The sequence below is a fragment of the Myotis yumanensis genome, unplaced genomic scaffold (genome assembly GCF_028538775.1).
Source record: "Myotis yumanensis isolate MYYU_CA2020_CCGP unplaced genomic scaffold, mMyoYum1.0.hap1 SCAF_17, whole genome shotgun sequence".
Classification (NCBI taxonomy): domain Eukaryota; kingdom Metazoa; phylum Chordata; class Mammalia; order Chiroptera; family Vespertilionidae; genus Myotis; species Myotis yumanensis.
This window is the reverse complement of record NW_027223768.1, coordinates 41,121,809-41,138,896: the sequence shown is the minus strand read 5'-3', so window position 1 is coordinate 41,138,896 and position 17,088 is coordinate 41,121,809. Positions and strand designations below refer to the sequence as shown.

The 17,088-nt window shown below is 55.5% G+C and overlaps 1 protein-coding gene and 1 non-coding gene across 2 annotated transcripts in view; one reads left to right on the top strand and one right to left on the bottom strand.

Moving 5' to 3' along the window:
* The window catches only part of LMX1A (LIM homeobox transcription factor 1 alpha), a 118,325-nt gene that overhangs the window by 78,609 nt on the left and 22,628 nt on the right, over positions 1-17,088 (bottom strand). The window lies entirely within an intron of this gene.
* LOC138996539 (U6 spliceosomal RNA) lies at positions 8,534-8,639 on the top strand. The gene has a single exon (XR_011468817.1). It is a non-coding gene; the product is annotated as a U6 spliceosomal RNA (small nuclear RNA).

Here is a 17,088-nt window from a genome sequence, read left to right as displayed (position 1 = left end):
CCACTTCCTGTATCCCAGGCCAGCCACCATGCCGTAAGGAAGCTCAAGCAGCCTGTGAACAGGCCGACAGGGACGGGGACCAAACCCCCAGCCACAGCCCAGCCGAGATCCCAGGCAAGAGCCAGGACCAACTTGCCAGGCACGTGTGTGAGTTACCATGGAAACAGACCGTCTGTCCCCGCTGAGCCTCCGGGCTGACAGGGCTTCAGAAGCAACCAGCCATCCCTGCTGAGCCCCGCCAACTGCAGAGCCTCAGCAAACACACCGCTGCTATGGTTCCTGCCACTGCCTCCCGGCGGGGGTCGGGGGGGGGGGGCGGGCAGGACATGGTGGGAACTTGTGTTCAGATTTGGTGGAGAAAAGGGAACTGAACAAATACAGAGAATTCTCTTCCAACGGCTGCTCGCTAGCTCCTTCAGAGAGGCTGCGCACCAGGACACTAGTCCCCTGAGAAACGTCGTTCGTCAATGACCTTCTAGCACCCATCACGGCCCGAGACTGCTCGTGCGCAGCTGACACCAGGTGGGAATAGATGGTCCATGAAAGTCCATCCCAGCGGGACCAGCAGAATCTAAGGGACCCCATGAGAAAAAGAAAACACAGGGTCCTTTCTTGAAAATTAAGAATTACAATCTTACCTAATAATAGACAAACATGTAAATTAACTGTCCCTCCGCTATGCTCACCAGCCAATCAGGAGAGTATGCAAATTAACCCAACAAAGATGGCGGTTAATTTGCATATGTAGGGGCAAAGCGGCAGAGCGAAGACTGAAGGCTCCAGCCGGAGCGAAGGCCTGGGTCCCAGGTGCTGGAGGAAAACCGGTGCTGGCAGCCAGGGGAAGGGAAGGCCTATTGCACAAATCTCTTCATGCAACGGGCCTCTAGTTTAATAATAATATTAAATTATGGAAAATTCCATCCTTAATCATTTAAATTAGTTGTTAATTAATAATTTAAGAACTATTAAGATGGGGCAGCAGAAGTTTAAACCAACCCTGGGGCCCTTCTGAGCACAGAGCTCCAGGAGACCACACAGGCCACACTCCCGGAAGCCACCCTGCCCCAGCCCGATGCCGGGTGGCTCACGTCACCGGCACACACCCTACCCTAGAGCGCCACCTCCCTGGCTCCTTACTCCACCCACCCCGCCGTGCACACTGCAGCACGTCAGACACAATGGCAGAGCACCAGTCCCACGCATGACATGTGGAAATGACCAACTTCATACTCAGTCACACACATATCCTCTCCTGTGCTTATGGCTGTGGCTGTAGCTGTGGCTGTGGCTATGGCTGTGGCTGGGGTTGTGGCTGGGGTTGTGGCTGTGGTTGGGGTTGTGGCTGTGGCTGTGGCTGGGGTTGTGGCTGGGGTTGTGGCTGTGGCTGGGGTTGTGGTTGTGGCTGTGGCTACAGTTGGGGCTGTGGCTGTGGTTGGGGCTGGGGCTAGGGCTAGGGTTGTGGTTGGGGCTGTGGCTGTGGCTGGGGTTTTGGCTATGGCTGGGTTTGTGGTTGTGGCTGTGGCTGTGGCTGTGGCTATTGTTGGGGTTGGGGCTGTGGCTGTGGTTGGGGCTGGGGCTAGGGCTGGGGTTGTGGTTGGGGCTGTGGCTGTGGCTGTGGCTATTGTTGGGGTTGGGGCTGTGGCTGTGGTTGGGGCTGGGGCTAGGGCTGGGGTTGTGGTTGGGGCTGTGGCTGTGGCTGGGGTTTTGGCTATGGCTGGGTTTGTGGTTGTGGCTATGGCTGTGGCTGTGGCTATTGTTGGGGTTGGGGCTGTGGCTGTGGCTGTGGCTGGGGTTGTGGTTGTGGCTGTGGCTACAGTTGGGGTTGTGGCTGTGGTTGGGGCTGGGGCCAGGGCTGGGGTTGTGGCTGTGGATGTGGCTGTGGCTATGGCTGTGGTTGGGGTTGTGGCTATGGCTGGGGTTGTGGTTGTGGCCATGGCCATGGCCTTGGCTGTGGCTGTGGCTACGGTTGGGGTTGGGGTTGGGATTGTAGCTGTGGCTATGGCTGGGGTTGTGGCTGTGGTTGTGTTGGATTATTGAGTTTCTGACTATTTACAAAAGTGTGGGTGGGGTTTGAAGAAAGCACCAAAGATGGCCCTGGGCCCCGGGGCTGGGGACTGGGGGCAGCTGTCCCTCCCCAGGCCTGAGCAGACGGGGTCGGGAGCAGCTACTGCAGAGAGGACGGCCGACAGCAGCTTAGACTGCCGTGAAAGGACAAAGCCCACATACGGGGCCACACAGGGAAGGAGCCAGGGGCCTGAGCACGGAGCCCCATGCCCCGCCCGCCTCGGTCACCACAAGAAGGCCCCTGGGCAAGCTCTTTGGAAAATCTCGGGAGACGGCCAGCGTCACACGAGGGTCCCTCAGTGGCCCTGTCCCCAGCTGCCCTCAGCAACCAGGACTGCACTGGGCAGCCGAGGTGACAAGGCAGCGAGTGGCGGTGCTAGAACCCGGCCAGCCCTGGCCTCACCGAGGGGTGACAGCAAGCAGGGAGCGGCCTCAGCGTCCGCCCGAGGCGGCGGCACCTCCACAAGCTGCCACCTCCTGAGAGGCCAGGCTGCTCAGCCGCGTGGGGGGAGGTCACAGAAGGGTCACCACGGGTGGGTTTCTGAGCTCAGAGCAGTGCCAGGCAGGGGTGGGAAGGGAGACAGACATTCGCCGAGCCCACCTCTATGGTCAGGAGGATTCAAACGTCTCGAGGACTTGTTCTCACGCTGGCGCCTGTGGGGGGCGCGGCTCTGCAGTGACGTCTCGAGGCCTCCTCTCCTGGTTTCAGACCAGACGAGGGGCCGGGGCCCCGTGTTAGGGAACAGGCTGCCCTTTCCCGCTGGTCCCCATCATTTGTTCACCTGCTGTGTCTTGGCTTCTCCTTCTCCTCGTTTTACTTCTTCCTGTTTTGCCTCTGCCTTTTAGAAACGATATTTTCTTCCAATACCTTTATGTTCCTACCTCTCAGTCCGAGGACTCGCTCGCTCTTCTCGTTAGTCTCTGCTTGAAGAGACAGCACACACACCATGGCTTCCACCCAGACTTCCAGGAGCGCCTGCCCGAAGCAGAGCCGCTCCCACCCCCTCTCAGCAGCCCAGCCATCGCCCGTCCACGCACCAGACTCCCCGTCACTACGACAAAGGCCGGACCAGCCGAGGGCGCAGCCGCAGCTGGTGGTCCGTGGGGCCATCTTCCGCTGTTGGAAGCACAGGGATCATGGCAGACGCCCTGGAGATCGGCCCCCGTGGCTCCCTGCGAGCTGGCGCCTCAGCCCCGTCCTGTCTCCTGCCAGGTTAAGTGACCGGTCAGACACCTGCCTGAGAAAAGCCATCCTGGAGTCCCACTGCTTGTCCCTCCTGGGGAGTCCCACAGGCCGTGTCTCACGAGCTCTGTCCAGAGCCCTCTCCCCCGCTTCACGCTGTCCCGGGAGGCCACCTCCTCGCCTCTCCCCGAACTCCCCTCGCCCACACTAACCAAGAACACCCGGGAGAAGCCCACTTCCCCGCCTGCCCTGGCTCCAGCCTTGGCTTAGCGCCCAGGGACACCGACGCAGGAAATCCCACTGCTCCGCGCTTTGAAGTGTGTGAGCGCGGCTTAATTGGCATCACAGAGGAAGGTCGCAATAAATTGCTGCAGCTAAGGGGCCAGCAGAGAGGAAATTATCCCAGTCATCTTGCATTTGGTCCCTAACCCAACACGGTGAGCTAATTCCTCGTCCCCCGGACATGTGGGTCCGACGCAGTCCTGCCTCAGCCGGACCCACGGCCTCGCGGTCGGGCCCTGCAGCCAGGAGGGCCCTGGCAGGACTCAGCCACCGCCAAGGCACAGAGCCCGGCACGCCTGGCACCCTCCGGACACGCTGCCCTCGCCTGGACAGCTGTGCCCAGTGGCTGAGAGCCGCTCCGCACCAAGGTGTTGCCTAAAACAGGCCTCACGGGGGGCCCAGGGCTCTGAGCCCTGAGGTCCTCTGGCCCCGGGCTGGCTCTCCGCAGGCGGCCTCAGACACTGTCCGGAGAGGACCCACTGGCCATCTCTGCAGCAGGGGGCCCGGATCAAAGTCCGGCCGTCAGCGGACAGGCACCCCTCGCCTGTTATTCGGGTGACATGGTGGCCGGGCCATTTCATTTCTTGGTAGGAGGATGGTTTTCTCTCTCGGTGGGAGGCTTAGCCACCATGGTTTTTTCGTGTGTGTGTGTGTGTGTGTGTGTGTGTGTGTGTGTGTGTAGGGGGAGAGAGAACACGGGTCTGAGAGAGGCAGGCAGACTGCAGTGCAGGGCCGGTCCTGGCCCTCCCAGCCCAGGAACTTGCTCTGAGAGCCACTGGCGGGGACACGGACGAGGGAGAGAGGAAAGGCTGCTTCGGGCCTGGGGCGGAGATGAGCACCAGCTCCTGCCCGGAACCAGCGCTCAGGAACTGGCCACTGAGGCCGGGCCTGGCCCTGGGGCACATGGCAGCCTCGGAGGCCCGGGCAGGAGGGCCACGGCTCTCCCTCCGGCTGCGGAGAGCGGAGAGCCGGGACGGGAGAGAGGTCGGAATTCTGTGTGGAGACCGGACGACGGCAGAGGCAGAGCCACTCCCGAAGCGGCTGGGCGGGGAGGCCTGCACACCGTCCAGGTCCTGGCGGGCTGCAGCCGGAGCGGGGCTGCCGTCAATGTGCCTGGTCTGCCGCGCTCAGGTGGCGCCTGCGGATGCCGGGCCCAGGGACGCCTGCGTCACAGGGAAGCTGGCGGCAGAGCGCATGTACGGGTCCTTCGAACACGAGGAAAGAAGGAAATGCAGAAGGGAGAGCGTGAGCACAGCCCCGGGGTCAGCACCTTCCACGGGGGCAGGGTGAGCCCAGCAAGGCCCCACCGGCAACAGGGTCAGGCCACACTCTGCTCAGGAGCAGGGTCTCCGAAAAGGAGTTTGTAACAACTAGGAGAGAACAAACAAAACCAAGACGACCCCAATAGGAGCATTTATGGAACTGATACTTAAAATGCCAGAAAACAGGGAGTTTTTTCACATATTTCTGAACACACACCCCACACACACAGTACACACACACACACACACACACACACACAGTACCCGTACACACACACAGTACCTGCACACACACACAGTGCCCCCCCCCACACACACACAGTACCCGCACACACACACACACACACACACAGTACCCGCACACACACAGGACCCGCACGCACGCACACACACACACAGGACCCGCATGCACACACACACACAGCACCCGCACACATCATACATGGGGAGCCCTCCCCGGTTAGTTACTCTGGTCTTCCACAGGTGCTCTGAACTGCGGACCCCGCTCAGGGGAGGGCTGTGAAGAGACACACCCCAAATAGTTCCCATTCTTCAGGTCAAAATCCACAGAAGGCACCCCCACACCGCTAGCACATGCCCCACGCCCCCAGCTGCCGGCACCGGCGGAGCGCACCTGGGTTTCCCTGGAGGAGAGCTGGGAGGCAGCGGCATCAATACACCTACATACTGAACCCACCCTCTTAGTCTAGTTAAAATCGCGCGCTTCAGGACATGGCAGAATTGGAAGTTACTTATTGATACAAAATAGCCCTAAGGACTCCGGACGCGGGGGTGCGGCACACCGGCACTCGGGCGCTGGGTCGGCGTCCACCACCTGGAGGGAAACAGCCGTCTGGTCCCACCGGGCACAGGCACGGCGCAGCCTGAGGGTGACAACCCCGGGTCCAGCCTGCTGAGCGGGGCTCCCGGCCCAGAGATTTCTGCAAACTATTATCTCATTTGATTCCCTGGGTGCATTACAGGGGATTTAAAACACATCACCTCCCGCTGAAGTGGGTTCTGGTAAATTTCCCGAGAGCTCGTGCGGACCTCACGTCATCCTCGGGTTCAGGGTCAACAGTACATTAATGACCCCCCACTTATCCGCTGGTAATTCACTCCCTGGCAACTGCTTTATTTACGTGGCATCAACTCAGGAAGCAATTAATAGTCGCCACAAAAGCAGCTGAGGGAGGGTGCTTCTCCCAACAAGACGCACAGCAAGACGCTGCCCCTCCCGCAGGCCGAGAGGTAGGCACAGCGGTGTGCACAGCGGACGGGCGCTCGGAACAGCAGGCTCCGTATCCCCGCCCCCTGCCCGCCGGGGAGTGGAGGTGACTTTCGGGCTTTCTCCTCGTCGCCTGTTCCAACTTCCTTGTGAAGAAGCAGCATTCCTGTTGCTAACAGCATCCACACGCCACCTCTGCCCCATCCTGCTCATCTGACGGCTGTGTTCAAGCAGAAGTAATTTAATAACAGCCCCATAAAAATCAGGCCAAAGGGCAGTTACTCATTAACCAAAGAAAAAATCCAATTGCAAAAGCAGAAATGCGACTAGAGCCCCTGGGGATCTGCACCCACAGCCCCTCCAGGCAGCCGAGAGCAGAGGTTAAGTGACTCACTCGGGCACTGAGGGTCAAGAGGTTAAGTCCGAAATCACAGACAACCAGCCGAGTGTCTGCTAAGGAGTTAGGTCCTCTCCTTCTCCAGGGCTCCAAGCCCTTTGCCTCCACCAGGGGCTGAGGCTGCAGGCGGCTAACCCACCCACATCCGCAGGCCCTGCTCTCAGACCACGGCCCCCCCGGGCTGTGTGCCCTGAAGGAGATGTGAGTAGAAGGCCCTGGGTGGCTCCTGGAGAGCCGCCTGAAGAGAAGCACACTCCGCTGCTGGGACCCTGAGGCCCTCTATCCATCACCTTAGCTCCTGCCACCTTCTTCCTGCTGGGATGGGGTTGGGTGGCTGGGCTGCACCATCATTTTGGCAATGAGAACTCAGGCCTGGAGCAGAGGATGGAGAGAAGGAAGACATGGGCCTGGAGCTGAGGATGGGGACAAGGAAGACATGGGCCTGGAGCTGAGGGTGGAGAGAAGGAAGACATGGGCCTGGAGCTGAGGGATGGAGACAAGGAAGACATGGGCCTGGAGCTGAGGATGGAGACAAGGAAGACATGGGCCTGGAGCTGAGGATGGGGACAAGGAAGACATGGGCCTGGAGCAGAGGATGGAGACAAGGAAGACATGGGCCTGGAGCTGAGGGTGGAGACAAGGAAGACATGGGCCTGGAGCTGAGGATGGGGACAAGGAAGACATGGGCCTGGAGCAGAGGATGGAGACAAGGAAGACATGGGCCTGGAGCTGAGGATGGGGACAAGGAAGACATGGGCCTGGAGCTGAGGATGGAGAGAAGGAAGACATGGGCCTGGAGCTGAGGATGGAGAGAAGGAAGACATGGGCCTGGAGCTGAGGATGGGAACAAGGAAGACATGGGCCTGGAGCTGAGGGCGGAGAGAAGGAAGACATGGGCCTGGAGCTGAGGATGGGGACAAGGAAGACATGGGCCTGGAGCTGAGGATGGGGACAAGGAAGACATGGGCCTGGAGCTGAGGATGGGGACAAGGAAGACATGGGCCTGGAGCTGAGGATGGGGACAAGGAAGACATGGGCCTGGAGCTGAGGATGGAGAGAAGGAAGACATGGGCCTGGAGCTGAGGATGGGGACAAGGAAGACATGGGCCTGGAGCTGAGGATGGGGACAAGGAAGACATGGGCCTGGAGCTGAGGATGGGGACAAGGAAGACATGGGCCTGGAGCTGAGGATGGAGAGAAGGAAGACATGGGCCTGGAGCTGAGGATGGAGAGAAGGAAGACATGGGCCTGGAGCTGAGGATGGGGACAAGGAAGACATGGGCCTGGAGCTGAGGATGGAGAGAAGGAAGACATGGGCCTGGAGCTGAGGATGGAGAGAAGGAAGACATGGGCCTGGAGCTGAGGATGGGGACAAGGAAGACATGGGCCTGGAGCTGAGGATGGAGAGAAGGAAGACGCGGGCCTGGAGCTGAGGATGGAGAGAAGGAATACGCGGGCCTGGAGCTGAGGATGGGGACGAGGAACACAGAAAGCCGATGGCATCGAGGAGCTGCCCCATTTCTTCTGCCCACCCAGACATCACTTGGAGAAACAAACCCCTTCCTTTACCAGCTCCAGGCAGGGTACCTGGGCTTTCTGTAACTGAAGCTGAGTGTAATGCAGCTGAGATCTCTCTCTCTCTCTCTCTCTCTCTCACACACACACACACACACACACACCAATGCCTACCAATCTCTTATTAGGAAATAGAGCTATTGCTTAACATGAAATAAAATTCATCTTAAACCTACAGCCAACATCAAACTTAAAAAATCGAAAGGCACCATTTCTCCTTAAAATCCAGGGAGAAGATAGGAACATTCCCTATTATCTCCACTACCTGAATACTGAAGAGTCCTATCTGAAAAAAAAAAAAAAAACAGACACCAACATAAACCTGCTGGGAAGAATGGCAAATGGTCATTATTTGAAAATTAATAAAGCCAAGAGAGCAACAAAAGAACTCCTAAAATAAAAGGTTCAGTAAAATGTAGACACAATATCATATGTAAAAATTGATAGTTTCTCTATGATGTTAGCAACAAAACTTATGGTAGAAAGAGGGATTTTATTCACTGCAGACACTATCTAGGAATAACCCTTAAAAGTAAATGTGGGTGCTCACTTCAGCAGCACAGCTACTAAAATTGGAACGATACAGAGAAGATTAGCATGGCCCTGCACAAGGATGACATGCAAATTCGTGAAGCATTCCATAATTTTTTTAAAAAAGTAATATGTGGTCCCTGGCTGGTTGTGCAGTGGTTAGAGCATCAGTCCACAGACCAAAGGGTCTTAGGTTCAATTCCCAGTCAAGGGCATGAGCCTCCACTGCAGGTTAGAAACCCAGCCCCATGCAGGAGGCAACCAATCCTTGTGTCTCTCTCACATAGATGTTTTTCTTTCTCTCTCTCCCTCCTCCCTTCCTTTCACTCTCTCTAAATATCAATGGAAACTATATCCTCAGGTGAGGATTTTTAAAGAATTTTTAAAGAATCTGTTGAATTATGATGATGACGATGCCACCTCACTGAGAGATACAAAGGTCTGCGTCCACGCAGAGGTTTTACAGCAGCTGTGTGGTCGCTAGCACCTGGAAGCAAGCAAGCTGTCCTCCCGTCGGTGAGCGGGAAACGGGTCCATCCAGACAGTGGGTACGCTCGATGCCAAGGAGAAGTGAGCAACAAGCCAGGAAAGCACGTGAGGAAACGGAAATGCGCGTCACGGAGTGAAGGAAGCCAGTCTGAGGAGACTGCACGCCGTGTGATTCCGAGGGTGTGCCGCTCTGGGAAAGGCGACGCGAAGGGGACAGTAAAGGGTCCGTGGCTGCCAGAGGTTGATGGGAGGGGGTGAGCAGCAGAGCGCGGACTGTGTCAGGGCAGGAACCTCCTAGAATGGTGACACCCGCCATTACACATGTGTCTGGACCCACAGAGTGTACAACACAGAGTGAACCCCCATGTGTCCACGTCGGTTCACCAGTTCTAACAGGGGTCCCCTCGGCTGAGGGTGTGGAGAGTCAGGCAGGGGGGGTATGGGAAATCTCTGTGCCTCCTCAATTGTTCTGAGAACCTAAAGCTGCTCTAAAAAACAAAAGCCGTTTTTAGATGGTGAATGAGGCCAAGGAGAAGACCTCCGACACCACTGTGCACGCACAGTGCAAGCTGGGAGAACCTTCAGAAGGGGCACAGAACAGGTCTCTATTTCAGCAAACAAAGCAAGCCTGCCTTCTGTTTATTCTTTCTCCTTGAAAAGGTTGCATTAAATCGGTGAGGTAACTAAATATCCATGGCATCCTAACACTGGAAATATGTAGCATAGAACCTTCCCCTAAAGTGCGGGCAGAAGCCAGGCCTCGCCGCCTGCTCTGGGCGAGGGACGCATCTGGGAAGCAGAGGCAGGACGGGGACCCTGAACCGGTGGGCAGGATGGGTTTCTGCTGCAACTAGTCAGAACGGGTCACGCTCGGGAAGGACTAGAAAGAGCAGCAAGGAGCAGCGAGCAAGGCCAGCAATTTAGTAACTGTTTCTCCAGAAAAAATAGAAACTAATCCAAGAACCATTTCAGCCAACAACAAACAACAACAACCAGCCTACAGTATGCAGCTGTCCCTTCAACACATGCGGTGGCTGGGAGGAGAGGCACAGCGGGTGGAGAAAACACCTCCCAGATCCTGTGATTCAGGCCTAGAGGTGCGAGGGAGCAAAGGGACTGCCTGCCCAGGCGTGTTCTCCAAAGGGAGCGCCTACTCAAGGGCCGGAAAACCACGAGGGTGAAGAGACCAAGGCCACGGAACTGCTCTGTGACCACACCTGAGCAGCAGGGAAGGTCATCAAAGTAGTGCCCCTTTTTGATGTCCTTGAACCCTCGCCAATCACGGTTGAGGCCCTGCCCCAGCTTAGCATGGCTCCCAACAGAAATCACTGATATATCAACCTGCCAAGGCTCCTGTCAAGATGAAAGGGGAGGGAGGAGGGAAGGAGGGAGGGGAGGAAGGAAGGAGGGAGAAAGGGAGAGAAGGAGGGAAGGAAAGAAAGGGAAAAATAAAGAATGAGAGAGAAAGGAGGAAAGAAAGAATCGTCGAGAACCTTAAACAATGTTAGTATATTTTATACTATATAATCCAAGGAAGTAATCCAAGAGGTAATATGGATAAAGAGGATCCAGAAATATGTATTATCAGGAAGGTCACCTAAGTAATTACAGTAATATAAATGGTTAAACAAATGATGCTATAATTAAGTCTCATAACCAATAAAACCATACTTTCAAAGACTAATATGGAAAAATGTTCACAACATAATGTCAATGAAAATATTCATAAGAATAAATAAAGTTGCCCAGCCGCAGTGGCTCAGTGGTTGAGCACTGACCTATGAACCAGGAGGTCACGGTTTGATTCCCGGTCGGGGCACATGCCCGGGTTGCAGGCTCAATTCCCAATCCTGCAAGAGGCAGCCGATCAACGATCTTCTCTCATCATTGATGTTTCTATCTCTCTCTCCTCTTCCTTCCCCTCTGAAATCAATAAAAATTTATTTTATAAAAAAGAATAAAGAAAAAATAAACAGACAACAGGCAGACCCGCAGAAACACACACTAGAAAGACAGCAGAAGGCTGAGGAGTGACCTCTGACCCGTGGTCATGAACGATTTTTATTGTCTTTATATTTTTAAGACCTTAACAAAGGTTCCCCGGTAAGCACGTCTCTGACCATGACAACATCTCAACACTCAGCCCTGGGGGCCCCTTGTTTTAAAGTTAGAAAAGCAGATAATTAGACATCATCAAAATTAAAAACTTCTGTGCGTCAAAAGGCGGGATCCAGAAAATGAAAAGACAACCCATAGAATGGGAGAAAATATTTGCAAATTGTGTAACTGATGAAGGTCTACTGTCCAGAATATATCACGGCTCTTACAATTCAACCACCAAAAGATGAAACACACAATCAAAAGATGGCAAAGGACTTGCACGGACACTTCTCCAGAGAAGACAGACAAATGGCCAATACGCACAGGAAAAGATTCTCAACGTGCTCAGTCCTCAGGAAAATTCTGTCAAAACCACAATGAGATGCCTCTTCACACCCCCGGGGAGGCTACAATCAAAAGACAGTGGAAGATAGCAGGTGCCAGTGAGGATGGAGGAAACTGGAACCGCACATCCTGCGGGTGGGAGCGGAAGATGCCAGAGCCGCTGGGGAAAGTAGTTGGGCCGTTCCTCCAAGTTAAACACAAAATTGCCCCATGACCCAGCAATTCCACCCCTAGGCATGTGCCCAGGAGAATTAAAACCAGTGTTCAAACAAAATGTGTACATGAATATTCACCGCAGTCTTATTCATAGTAGCCAAAGACGGAAACAGCCCACATGTCCACCTACTGGTGAATGGAAACCAAAATGTGGTCTATCCACACAATGGAATAGCATTTACCCACGAAAAGGAATGAAGCACTGACTATGCCACAGCAGGCATGAAGCTTGAAAATATTCTACGTGAAAGAAGCCCAACATGGAAGTTCACATACTGTACAACTCCATTTAATGGAATACCCAGAGCAGGCAAATCCCCAGAGACATGTCTTCCAGGGTGTGGGGGAAAGCGGCAAAGGAGCGTCTGCTTACTGAGTACAGGGTTTCCTTTGGGGATGACGGAAATGTTCTGGAATGAGATGGTGGGGATGGGAGCATGACACTGGGAGTGGACTGAAAGCCACTGACTCTACACTTGAAAATGGTTCAAATGTAACTTTCATGTTATGTGATCTTGATGATGATGATGATGATGATGATGACCCCCATGTTTCCTTAACACACAGACTTTGAAAGCCCTTTTCCAATGATTCCCACCCTTGTCTTTCCTGACTTTTCAATCCACATGTAACCATGTCCTAAGCTGTACCTCTTACACTGGAACACAAATTCCTAATTCTAACTCCATGTCTTCAGTGCTGTGCCCTGCGCTGAAACTCCTCCGGCTCCTCCCCCAGGGATGGTCCTCTCCAATCAGGAGACCCAGTCTGACCTGGAACTCCTCCAGCTCCTCCCCCAGGGATGGTTCTCTCCAATCAGGAGGCCCAGTCTGACCTGGAACTCCTCCGGCTCCTCCCCCAGGGATGGTCCTCTCCAATCAGGAGGCCCAGTCTGACCTGGAACTCCTCCGGCTCCTCCCCCAGGGATGGTCCTCTCTGATCAGGAGACCCAGGCCTGACCCCAGCCCATGGCTCACCCGCTGTCTCACCTTAAGTAATGTTACCTCTCCAGGCCACGCGTTCTTAGATGTAAATGGGTTGGTCAGAATTCAGTGAATAAATATACCTGCTAAAATTATAATTTGCTCCAGGGTAATAAACTACCTGTCCACCACAGAGGGTGGTAATGGTGATAAATCACAAAACATATACGAAATTTGGTAAACTATAAAGCACCACAAACTACGTAAGGTGAGAATATCGTTACACCAGCGTTTCCTAACCTCCAGGAATTTCCACGTCACAGACCTGCTCTCTGCCAAGCATGTCACCTGGACAACGGTGATCTGTTACATGTATCAACTGGCTTGTTTCACTTAAACAGGCTTATTTGAAAGTAGAAACGTTCCATCACTACCATGCCTGCTGCACTGGTGCTATCCTTTTTCATACCTGTTAGCAGTAAAAATGCTGATATCACAATAAAACATGTGCCCCTACGTGTCAAGCAAAGCCACCTCCTCACCACCCCGGCCGCACACCTTTGACCTCTGCTTCCTGCCTTCATTTGGGCCTGGCCGGAAGCTTGCCTCCTCCTGAAAGCCTTCCCTGATTTCCTTTGCGGAACATTTTGCTCCTCCAGGATAAGCCCGGATGTTGAATTCACCCGCCACCACTTTGCACTTGTTGGTTTCACCACCCTCAACGCTTTCCAAGCTGCGCTTCAAACTCCTGCACAGAACCCTAATCCATGCAAGGCCAGAGGCTCGTCCGTCCCTCTTCTTCCCTCCATGGGCCCAACTGCAGTGCAACAAGCACCTGCTGATGGGCGAACGTTTCAGGAATGAAAGGCGCCCCCCCACACACAAAATGCTCAAAGTTACCATTTGATCACCTCCCCCCTAATGGTAGAGAGGAATTTGCCTGTGTCACCGCCTCGTCCTCCCCGTGGCCCATCCGTGGCCTGACTCAGACCCTCGGGGAGCAGGACGCTTGTGGAGTGAGGCTCGTGCCAGGGACACAGCCGGCGGCCCACAGGTTTGGGGGGATGAAAGCTGAGGTGGGACATTGCCCAGGAGGTGTGACTGCAGATCCCCTGCAGGTCACAGAGACAGCAACGCCAGTCAGTGGGGGAGGACCAAGGCCACCTGAGGCTGACCCATGGGCTCCAGGGCAACCTGGACCACACAGCTTTCCCAGGACTCCAGACCCAGCCTTCTCTGACCAGGCCCAGGGTGGCTCTGCCCGACGAGGGTCAGGTCCCAGCGTGAAACTCTCCTAACTAGAAGTGTCCACCGCACACTTGGCCGTGAGCCTCACGGCCCCGACAACAGGAGCTGGGTGCAATGCTGAGTGAGCACATCGGACCCTGAGCAACCCGTGTCGATGCTGACGGAGTGGCCCCTTATCGTCCGCTCCTTCGGGAAAGGGGGAAGCAGAGGCACCGAGATGCCGGGGAGAAAGAGCATTTGCAACTGCAGCACTGGGCCGGTGCTCACCGGGCAACAGTAAAGGTTAACACAGTGATTGTCTGGAACCTGCGAGGTGCAGTCTTTGCGGTCCACAAGCGTCATCAGATGCCGTCTCCTGCACCCTCATGCAGCCTGTCCGTGACATGACACCCCATTTGCACATAAAAAACAGGCTCAACCCCTGACTGGTTTGGCTCAGTGGATAGAGCATCAGCCTGCGGACTGAAGAGTCCCGGGTTCGATTCCGATCAAGGACATGTGCCTTGGTTGCGGGCACATCCCCAGTAGGGGGTGTGCAGGAGGCAGCTGATCGATGCTTCTCTCTCATTAATGTTTCTAACTCTCTATCCCTCTCCCTTCCTCTCTGTAAAAAAATCAATAAAATATATTTTAAAAAAAAACAGGCTCAAGTGTCACAACCTGGGTTTCTGCCCCCAGACCCAATGCTCTTTTGATCGCAGTCAGCTGGTGAGGCCAGCTTTCTTCTTCGTGCGGAACCACAGTAGACAGCAAATAGATGTTTGATATGAGGATTTAAACATCTTCTATGCCATCATCACATAAAGGATTCACTCCAGGTTCAAAAGCATCGCTAGAAAATCTTCTGTTAGCTGAGCTGGCGCCTCTCCACACAGCGTCCCATCCTCAGCCCGGGGGCCACCAGCCCTCATCCAGGCGACTGCACAGCCCCAAGGGACCCGAGGGAACCAGACGTTCCCATCCCAATACCAGTAGGTTCCTCTGAAATGCTGAGATTTCCCCAATGACCCTGCCCCTCACCTACATCTCATCAAATGTTCTCAGCCTGGCCTGCTGGTGTGGCTCAGTGGTTGAGCATGGACCCATGAACCAGGAGGTCACAGTTCAATTTCCAGTCAGGGTTTGGGGCTCAATCCCCAGTGGGGGGTGTGCAGGAGGCAGCTGATCAATGATTCCCTCTTATCATTGACATTTCTCTCTCTCTCCCCCTCTCCCTTCCTCTCTCTGAAATCAATAAAAACATTTTTTTAATGTGTTTCCTGGAATATTTTTGCCAGGGTCTTCTTTATTTAAAAAAAGTTCCTGGCCTGGCCCCTCCCGCCGCCTGGCCTCCCCGGATTGGCGTGGCCTCCGCACACCAGCAAGGCCTCCTCTGTGAGCGTCTTGGATTCTCTGTGCTTGCGACTAACTTCAGGGACAGAACTTGAACTTCCAGTGCCACCCTCCGTCTCTGCCCGTTTTACGTTGCGCTTTCTGTGCTGTGCAGCCGTGGAACTAGACGTGTGCTTGCTCCCCACGCTGTTCGACTCAGCTCTGCGGGTTAACACAGAGGTGTGCGTCCCAGCGCCTCGCCCCGGCCCCGGCCCCCGACGAGGGCTGTCTGTGACAGCCGCGGTCCTCCGAGGGGCAGAGCGGCCTGTCTCCGTTAATTGCCACGTCTTCCTGCGCATGTGATTTCAATAAAGCCTCTCTAATTACTTCAAATATCACCGCCGCTCCCTCTCTCCCGCGCCCCTTCCTCCTGGAGGGCCTGAGACTGATGAACTCGAACCGCCAGCCAGCCTCGGGCACAGGCTGCCACGAGCAAAGATTCCCAGAGTTAATAAGCCGGGAGAGTTAATAAACCCGGCTTCCCAAAGTTAATAACCCTGGAAAACGCAGTGATTACTGTTTCCACTGTGATTACAGCATCGCCATATTGCTGTTGTCCTGCTCGGCCTCCGCGCAGCCATCCTCAGGCTCCGCGCCTGCCGCCTCCCTCCCAGCGGGGGCAGCAATATTGTGAGTGATCCCCGGGGCTCCGCGCTGCCCTGGCGGAGGAAGCAATATCGGAGCTCTCGGCCGCCAGTCCCTGCGGGCTCGGCTCTGCCCTTTTATATTACACGCTCTTCAGTCAGACCCGCCACTGGCCTCCATCTCTCCAACAGGCAGGAGGCAGGAGGCAGGCTGGGAATGCTGATGAAGGTGCTGGGGCGGGGGCGCAGAGAGCTGGGCAGGGGGTGCTGGTTTGGGAGGAGCCAAGCGGTCAGAGGCTTAGATTTCCAGGAGGGCCTCTGAGCTCTCACTTCTCCACACCCTCAGGCAACTGTGGTTCTCTCAGGACCGGCTGGGAAGAGCTGCACATCAGGGCGAGATTAACCCGGGCACCTCCCCCTGAAGGACCAGTGCCACCCAGGAGGGCAGCAGCCTGCAGAGCTGGTCGGTGGTCTGGGACACATGGAGAAGGCGTCCCCGGGCAGCAGGGCCTGGCCAGCTTCCATCTTATGGATGAAGAAACGGAGGCCCGACTGAGTCACGTGAGTGGCCGGCGAGTGAGGAGGAGACGAACCGGACCCTGGCCTCTTGTCCCCGCGCTGCTTCTGTAGGGATTTTCTTTCCCGGCTCTTCCCAGGCCCCCCTCACCCTGCTTCCTGGTATCAGATCTCCAAACCCTAACTCATCCATTTCCCCCCAAACCAGCTCAGTCCCTGTGGTTCCTTTCAGTTTCCGGCAACGCGGAGATGGAGAAAGCCTACAGCACCTGCTCTGTCCACGCCTCAGCAGCCGTAAGGTCCTCGCCCAGCAGCTGACGAGGGGTCTAGCGTCCAGGGTAGAGGTGGGCTCAGTGGGTTTGGGACCAAAGCCACTGTCTAGGGACGCAGCTGAACTTCGGGGAGTGGGCATCTCATTGGTTGGCGAAGGCAGGCAAGAGCTAAGGAGAGAACGACGGGAAAGGACCACAGAGGGACCAGCAGGAAGAGGAAGAGGAAGTCCCCAAGGAGACAAGACCCAACTCAAGCCAGACCATGGCCAAGGCCACCTTTCACACCATCCAGAGCCAAGCACAGGCCAAGCCATGCTCCAGGGGCGGCCGCAGCAGAGGGGGTTCCCAGGAAGAGCCGGGTCACCCTGACCTCGCCAGAGTCAAGCCTGACTTCAGAGAAAGAGCCAGCGAACGTCATGCCAGCCTCTGGGTATGCGGGCCGAGCGCTGAACCCGAGCCTGTCCCAGCACCAACCAAGACTCCAGACACAGCAGGCGGCCGT